Below are 8,660 nucleotides of genomic sequence, written 5' to 3' on the forward strand. Positions count from 1 at the left end.
CAACACACCACCACCTTTCCCCACCCGTCCTCCCCTCCCCCATCTCCTCTCTTCCCTTTCCCCTACCTCCCACATCCTCCCTCTCCCGCTCTTGTTCCTCAATACTTCTCCCCCACCACTCTCCCTCTTCTACCTATCTTTCTCTCTCTTCATTACTCCTAGTTAACTACACCGCTGATACGTCTCCAACATATCTATAATTTTTGATTGTTCCATGCTATTATATTACCTGTTTTGGATGTTTATGTTCTTTATTTTACACATTTATATCATTTTTGGACTAACCTACTAACCGGAGGCCCAGCCCATATTGCTGTTTTTTTTGCCTATTTCAGTATTTCGAAGAAAAGGAATATCAAACGGAGTCCAAACAGAATGAAATCTTCGGGAGCGTGATTTTTAGAACGAATGTGATCCAAATGACTTGGAGTGCAAGCCAAGCAGCAGCCAAGGCGGCCAGGAGATAGGAGGGCGCGCCCCTTGTCTCGTGGGCCCCTCGGGCGGCCACCGACGTACTTCTTCCTCCTATATATACCCATGTACCCTGAAAACATCCAGGAAGCCAACAAAAAACAATTTCCACCACCGTAACCTTCTGTATCCACGAGATCCCATCTTGTAGCCTTCATCGGCGCTCCGCCGGAGGGGGAATCAACCACGGAGGGCTTCTACATCAACACCATAGCCCCTCCGATGAGTTGTGAGTAGTTAACCACAGACCTTCGGGTCCATAGTTATTAGCTAGATGGCTTCTTCTCTCTTTTTGGATCTCAATACCATGGTCTCCCCTCTCTTGTGGAGATCTATTTGATGTAACTCTTTTTGCGGTGTGTTTGTCGAGATCCGATGAATTGTGGGTTTATGATCAAGTTTATCTATGAGAAATATTTGAATCTCCTCTGAATTCTTTTATGTATGATTGAGTTATATTTGCAAGTCTCTTCGAATTATCAAATTGGTTTGGCCTACTAGATTGATCTTCCTTGCCATGGGAGAAGTGCTTAGCTTTGCATTCAATCTTGCGGTGTCCTTTCCCAGTGACAGCAGGGGCAGCAAGGCACGTATTGTATTGTTGCCATCGAGGATAAAAAGATGGGGTTTATATCATATTGCATGAGTTTATCCCTCTACATCATGTCATCTTTCTTAATGCATTACTCTGTTCTTATGAACTTAATACTCTAGATGCATGCTGGATAGTAGTCGATGTGTGGAGTAATAGTAGTAGATGCAGGCAGGACTCGGTCTACTTGTCACGGACGTGATGCCTATATACATGATCATGCCTAGATAATCTCATAATTATTCGCTTTTCTATCAATTGCTCGATAGTAATTTGTTCACCCACCGTAATACTTAAGCTATCTTGAGAGAAGCCTCTAGTGAAACCTATGGCCCCCGGGTCTATCTTTTATAAACTTTCAATCTACTTTTATTTTCATCTTTACTTTTCACATCTATATTATAAAATACCAAAAATATATTTATCTTATCATATTATCTCTATCAGATCTCACTTTCGCAAGTGGCCGTGAAGGGATTGACAACCCCTTTATTGCGTTGGTCACGAGTTCTTTGTTTGTTTGTGTAGGTGCGTGGTACTTTTGAGGAGCCTCCTACTGGATTGATACCTTGGTTCTCAAAAATTGAGGGAACTACTTACGCTACTTTGTTGCATCACCCTTTCCTCTTCAAGGAAAACCAACGCAAGCTCAAGACATAGCAAGAAGGATTTGTGGCGCCGTTGCCGGGGAGGTCTTCGCTCAAGTCAAGACATACCAAGTACCCATCACAAACTCATCTCCCTCGCATTTACATTATTTGCCATTTGCCTCTCGTTTTCCTCTCCCCCACTTAACCCTTGCCGTCTTAGTTGCCCTCTCTTTCCCAATCTTCCTCTCTCTTTTTCGCTTGCCTTTTTCCGTTTGCTCGTGTGTTAGATCGTTTACCTTGTCGTTATGGCTAGTCCTCCTACCCTTGTCATCACTCCCGAACATGAAATTCTTAATTTTAAGCAAAGGGAGGGAGAAAATTTAAAAGATGCTTGGCATAGAATTTACAATGCTCAAAATAAATCTACTAGGAAGCTTTCTACTTCCGTACTTCTTCGCAATTTTTATGTGGGCATTACTCCTTGGAATAGATGTGTTCCTGATACCATTACAGGAGGGGATTTCTTGAGTAGCCATACGTTTGATGCTTATAATGCTATGTTAGATTTGTTTGGCCCACCACCTCTTTTGGTTAATGGAACTGTTTTAACTTAAGAACATGTGATGTAACGGCTTCAAATTATTGAAAATAAAGTTGCCACTGTTGATTTGATTGAAAATTTGGATACAAAGATTCATATATATTACCCAATACGGATCTAGGGTTGGAGTTACTTTGAAAAATCTTAAAGAAAAAGAACCTATAGTTAATGAAAAAATAGATCTAGATTCTGCAAGAATCGGTAAACTTGAGGATATCATTACCAACTTAGCTTCGGCATTTTATTCCATGAAAAACACTCCAAAACCTCCTACCAAAACTACCAAATTTATTTATGTTCCCAAAAATAAGGGTGAATCTTCTAGTAAGGGAGACGTGGATCTCAAATCCATAAGTGTTCATCCCAATTGTCTCTCTATCATTAAGGAACCTTTTGCTACAAACTAATTTCTTGAATTTTCCCCTAAAGGTTTAATCATTGCTAAAAAGGGAGAAACCCCTAAAGATTATAAGTGCTCTATTGATGAATTGAGTGCGAAAGATGTCACTACTTAGATCTATCTTCGCTTTTATGCCTAGCTAGCGGCGTTAAACGATAGCGCTAGTTGGAAGGCAACCCAATTTTATTTGTGTTTTTTTGTTTTTATTTCTGTTTAGTAATAAATTTTGCATCTACCTTGTCTTTAGATGTGTTTTTATGTCTTAATTATTGTTTTTGCCAAGTAGAACCTATAGGATAACCTATGGTGATAGTTAATTTGATTCTGCTAAAAAACAGAAACTTTGCGCGCACGAAATTAGTTTTGTTAAATCACCGAAACGTGCTTTTGCGTTGACTCAGTTTGCTGCTGATCAATAGACGAATTTTCCAAGACTTCCTATTTTGGTAGGATTTTTAGAGTTCCAGAAGTTTGCGTTAGTTACATATTGCTACAGACTGTTCTGTTTTTGACAGATTCTGCTTTTCGTGTGTTGTTTGCTTATTTTGATGCATCTATGGCTAGTATTAAGTGGTATGAACCAGAGAGAACTTGGAATACAGTAGGTTTAACACCAAAGTAAATAAAGAATGAGTTCATTACAGTACCTTATGTTGTGGTTTTGTTTTCTTTCACTAATGGACCTTATGAGATTTCATGTTGAGTTTTGTGTTGTGAAGTTTTCAAGTTTTGGGTAAAGATTTGATGGACTATGGAATAAGGAGTGGAAAAAGCCTAAGCTTGGGTATTCCCATGGCACCCCAGGATATTCAAGAATAGCCAAAAGCCTAAGCTTGGGGATGCCCCGGGAAGGCATCCCCTCTTTCATCTTCGTTCATTGGTAACTTTACTTGGAGCTATATTTTTATTCACCCCATGATATGTGTTTTGCTTGGAGCGCCGTGCATGATATTGGTCTTTGCTCTTTAGTTTTCCATAATCATCCTTGCTGTACACACCTTTTGGGAGACCTACTTAATTGAAATTTATTAGAATATGCTATGTGCTTCACTTATATCTTTTGAGCTAGATAGTTTTTGCTCTAGTGCTTCACTTATATCTTTTAGAGCACGGCGGTGGCTTAATTTTGTAGAAATCGCTAGTCTCTCATGCTTAACTTATATTATTTTGAGAGTCTCTTAGAACAGCATGGTATTTGCTATGGTTATAAAATTGGTCCTAGAATGGTAGGCATCCAAGTTGGGTATAATAAAAACTATCATAGGAAGTGAATTGGATGCTATGATCAATTTGATACTTGATAATTGTTTTGAGATATGGTGGTAGTGATATTAAAGTCCTGCTAGTTGGGTGATTGTGAATTTAAAGAATGCTTGTGTTGAAGTTAGCAAGTCCCGTAGCATGCACGTATGGTTAAAGTTGTGTAACAAATTTGAAACATGAAGTGTACTTGGATTGTGCATCCTTATGAGTGGCGGTCGGGGACGAGCGATGGTCTTTTCCTACCAATCTATCCCTCTAGGAGCATGCACGTAGTGCTTGTTTTTTGATGACTTCTAAATTTTTGAAATAAGTATATGAGTTCTTTTGACTAATGTTGAGTCTATGGATTATACGCACTTTTACCTTTCCATCATTGCTAGCCTCTTCGGTACCATGCATTGCCCTTTCTCACCTTGAGAGTTGGTGCAAACTTCGCCGGTGCGTCCAAACCCCGTGATATGACACGCTCTATCACACATAAACCTCCTTATATCTTCCTCAAAACAGCCACCATACCTACCTATTATGGCATTTCCATAGCCATTCTAAGATATATTGCCATGCAACTTTCCACCGTTCCGTTTATCATCATGACATACATTACTTTTGTCATATTGCCATTGCATGATCATGTAGTTGACATCGTATTTGTGGCAAGGCCACCATGCATAATTTTTCATACATGTCACTCTTGATTCATTGCACCATCCCGGTACACCGCCGGAGGCATTAATATAGAGTCATATCTTGTTCTAGTTTCGAGTTGTAATTCATATGTTGTAATCAATAAAAGTGTGATGATCATCATTATTAGAGCATTGTCCCCAAAAAGAAAAAGAAAAAAAAGAAAAAAAGAAAAAAAGAAATGCCAAAAGAAAAAAAAGAAAGGCCAAAGAAAAAAAGAAAAAAAAAGAAAAAAGGGCACAATGTTACTATCTCTTTTTTCACACTTGGGCTTCAAAGTAGCACCATGTTCTTCATATAGCGAGTCTCATATATTGTGCTTCAAAGTAGCACCATGTTTTCATATAGAGAGTCTCATATTTTTTCACTTTCATATACTAGTGGGAATTTTTCATTATAGAACTTGGCTTGTATATTCTTACGATAGGCTTCCTCAAATGCCCTAGGTCTTCGTGAGCAAGCAAGTTGGATGCACACCCACTAGATTTCTTTTGTTGAGCTTTCATTCATTTATAGCTCTAGTGCATCCGTTGTATGCACTACAAAAAAAGACACATCCGTGACATTTTGGGCTGAACGAATTTTTTTCTGTCATACTTATGACACTTCTATGACGATAATTGTGACGAAACCCGGTACCATCATAGATGTGGTGGGCTCCTACCTTTATGACAAAAAATCATGACAGAAAATGTGCTTTTCGTCCTGTGCAGGCCAGAGACGCAGCTGCATGACATTCTTGGGGCCGTCCATGACGGAAAAAACCGTGGTAGAAGCGAGGGCGAGGAAAATTTCGGGTAGTTCCCGGTTACGGTGGATGGTCGGGTGCCGAGAGATGCATGTTTCTCTCGTACACGTACGCGCGTGTGTGCGAGGCATTGGGCTCTAACTGAAACCAAGCGAGGCGTTGGGATCTAACTGAACCCGAGCGATTGCACTGCAGGCTACGCGTTACTGAACCCGAGCGATCGATCGATGGCTGTTAACTGGACCCGATCGAGCGATTCCTTTGCTACTGCTGCTAACAGAAGCCGATCGATGCTGCTTCTCTGGATGAACAGTGAGCGTTGCAGTGGGGTGGGAGGGGGGTTTGGATGAACAGTGAGCGGTGGGAGTGGATGAACAGGACCCGTGGCGTTGCATCCGGGTGAACAGGACCCGGCCCCGATCGATCGAGCCGGTTGGGGCTAGATGAACCGGACTCCATGGAGGGCTAGATGAACAGGACGACCCTGTGGAGGGCTGGATGAACAGTAAACGGTGGAGGGGTGGATGAACAGTAGCCCGTGGAGGGGTGGTTGAACAGGAGCCAGTGGAGAGGGGTGGTTGAACAGTAGCCGGTGGAGTAGCGCGCAGTGGAGGCTAGATGAACAGGAGCCCGTGGATGAATAGTCGTAGGTGGAGGGTGGAGGAGGTCGACGGTGGATGAACAGTAGACCGTGGAGGTGATAACCCACAAGTATAGGGGATTACAACAGTTCTGGAGGGTAGAGTATTCAACCCAAATTTATTGATTCGACACAAGGGGAGCCAAAGAATATTCTCAAGTATTAGCAGCTGAGTTGTCAATTCAACCACACCTGGAAACTTAGTATCTGCAGCAAAGTGTTTACTAGAAAAATAATATGATAGTGGTGGTAATAGTAACAAAAGTAAAGACAGCAAAAGTAATGTTTTTGGTATTTTGTAGTGATTGTAACAATAGCAACGGAAAAGTAAATAAGCGAGAACCAGTATATGGAAAACTCGTAGGCACCGGATCAGTGATGGATAATTATGCCAGATGTGGTTCACCATGTAACAGTCATAACATAGGGTGACACAGAACTAGCTCCAGTTCATCAATGTAATGTAGGCATGTATTCCGAATATAGTCATACGTGCTTATGGAAAAGAACTTGCATGACATCTTTTGTCCTACCCTCCCATGGCAGCGGGGTCCTATTGGAAACTAAGGGATATTAAGGCCTCCTTTTAGTAGAGAACCGGAACAAAGCATTAGCACATAGTGAATACATGAACTCCTCATATTATGGTCATCACTGGGAGTGGTCTCGATTATTGTCACTTCGAGGTTGCCGGATCATAACACATAGTAGGTGACTATAGACTTGCATGATAGGTTCAAGAACTCACATATCTTCATGAAAACATAATAGGTTCAGGTCTGAAATCATGGCACTCGGATTTTTTTATTTATTCTAAGATATTCCGTGGAGTTTCAGGTCATTCCGAGAACTTTTAGTTTCTGAACATAAAACAACATCATGGCAATTCTGCTGAAAACAACGTCAGTCCGGGTTAGTAAAACAAGGGCAAAAATGTTTGGCAAAGTAGATACGACTGAGACGTATCAACTCCCCCAAGCTTAAACCCTTGCTTGTCCTCAAGCAATTCAGTTGACAGAGTGAAACAGAAAAAGAAAAACTTTTACAAACTCTGTTTGCTCTTGTTGTTGTAAACATGAAAAGCCAGCATTCAAGTTTCAGCAAATATTATGAACTAACCATACTGACAATAACACGTAGGTCTCACAATTACTCATATCAATGGCATAATCAGCTAGCGAGCTATAATAAGAAAACTCGGATGACAACACTTTATCAAAATAATCATAACATTATATAACAAAATGGTATCTCGCTAGCCCTTTCTAAGACCGCAAAACATAAATGCAGAGCACCTTCAAAGATCAAGGACTGACTAAACATTGTAATTCATGGTAAAAGAGATCCAGTCAAGTCATACCCAATGTGAACCAATTATAATGAATGCAAACAACAGTGTGCTCTCCAGTGGGTGCTTTTTAATAATAAGGGTGATGACTCAACATAAAAGTAAATAGATAGGCCCTTCGCAGAGGGAAGCAGGGATTTGTAGAGGTGCCAGAGCTCGGTTTTAAAATAGAGATTGAATAACATTTTGAGCGGCATACTTTTGCTGTCAACGCAACAACTATGAGATGAAGATATCTTCCATGCTAAACAAATTATAGGTGGTTCCCAAACAGAATGGTAAAGTTTATACTCCCCCTCCTCCACAGGCATCAATCCATGGCTTGCTCGAAACAACGAGTGCCTCCAACATTCAACGGGTCCCATGGGGAGTTTTGTTTGCAATTATTTTGATTTAGTTTGCATAAAGCATGGGACTGGGCATCCCGGTGACCAGCCATTTTCTCGTGAATGAGGAGCAGAGTGCACTCCTCTTGAGAATAACCGCCTAACATGGAAGATAAGGACATCCCTAGTTGAAACATGAGCTGCTCAAGCATACAAAACAGAATTTCATTTGAAGGTTTGGAGTTTGGCACATACAAATTTACTTGGAACGACAGGTAAATACCGCATATAGGAAGGTATAGTGGACTCATATGGAACGACTTTAGGGTTTAAGGAGTTTGGATGCACAAGCAGTATTCCCGCTTAGTACAGGTGAAGGCTAGCAAAAGACTGGGAAGCGACCAACTGGGAGAGCGACAACAGCCGTAAGCATACATTAAAATTAATTCACACCAAGTATAAGCATGAGTAGGATATAATTCACCATGAACATAAATATCATGAAGGCTGCGTTGATTTGATTCAACTACATGCGTGAACATGTGCCAAGTCGAGTCACTCAATTCATTTAAGGAAGGATACCATCCCATCATACCATATCATAATCATTCTAATAGCATGTTGGCACGCAAGGTGAACCATTATAACTCATAGCTAATCAAGCATGGCACAAGCAATTATAATCTCTAAATGTCATTGCAAATATTCTTACTTCATAATAGCTAACTCAGGAACGATGAATCATCATATTTACAAAAACAAGAGAGGTCGAGTTCATACCAGCTTTTCTCATCCCAATAAGTCCATCGTGTATCATCATTATTGCCTTTCACTTGCACAACCGAACGATGTGAATAATAATAGGAGTGCATGTGCATTGGACTAAGCTGTAATCTGCAAGCATTCAATAAAGAGGAGAAGACAAGTAATATGGGCTCTAAGTTAAATAAACAATCGTGCATATAAGAGCAACTTCAACAGTTTAATCATGGTCTTC

This window comes from Triticum dicoccoides, chromosome 3B, assembly GCF_002162155.2.
Source record: "Triticum dicoccoides isolate Atlit2015 ecotype Zavitan chromosome 3B, WEW_v2.0, whole genome shotgun sequence".
NCBI classification, from domain to species: domain Eukaryota; kingdom Viridiplantae; phylum Streptophyta; class Magnoliopsida; order Poales; family Poaceae; genus Triticum; species Triticum dicoccoides.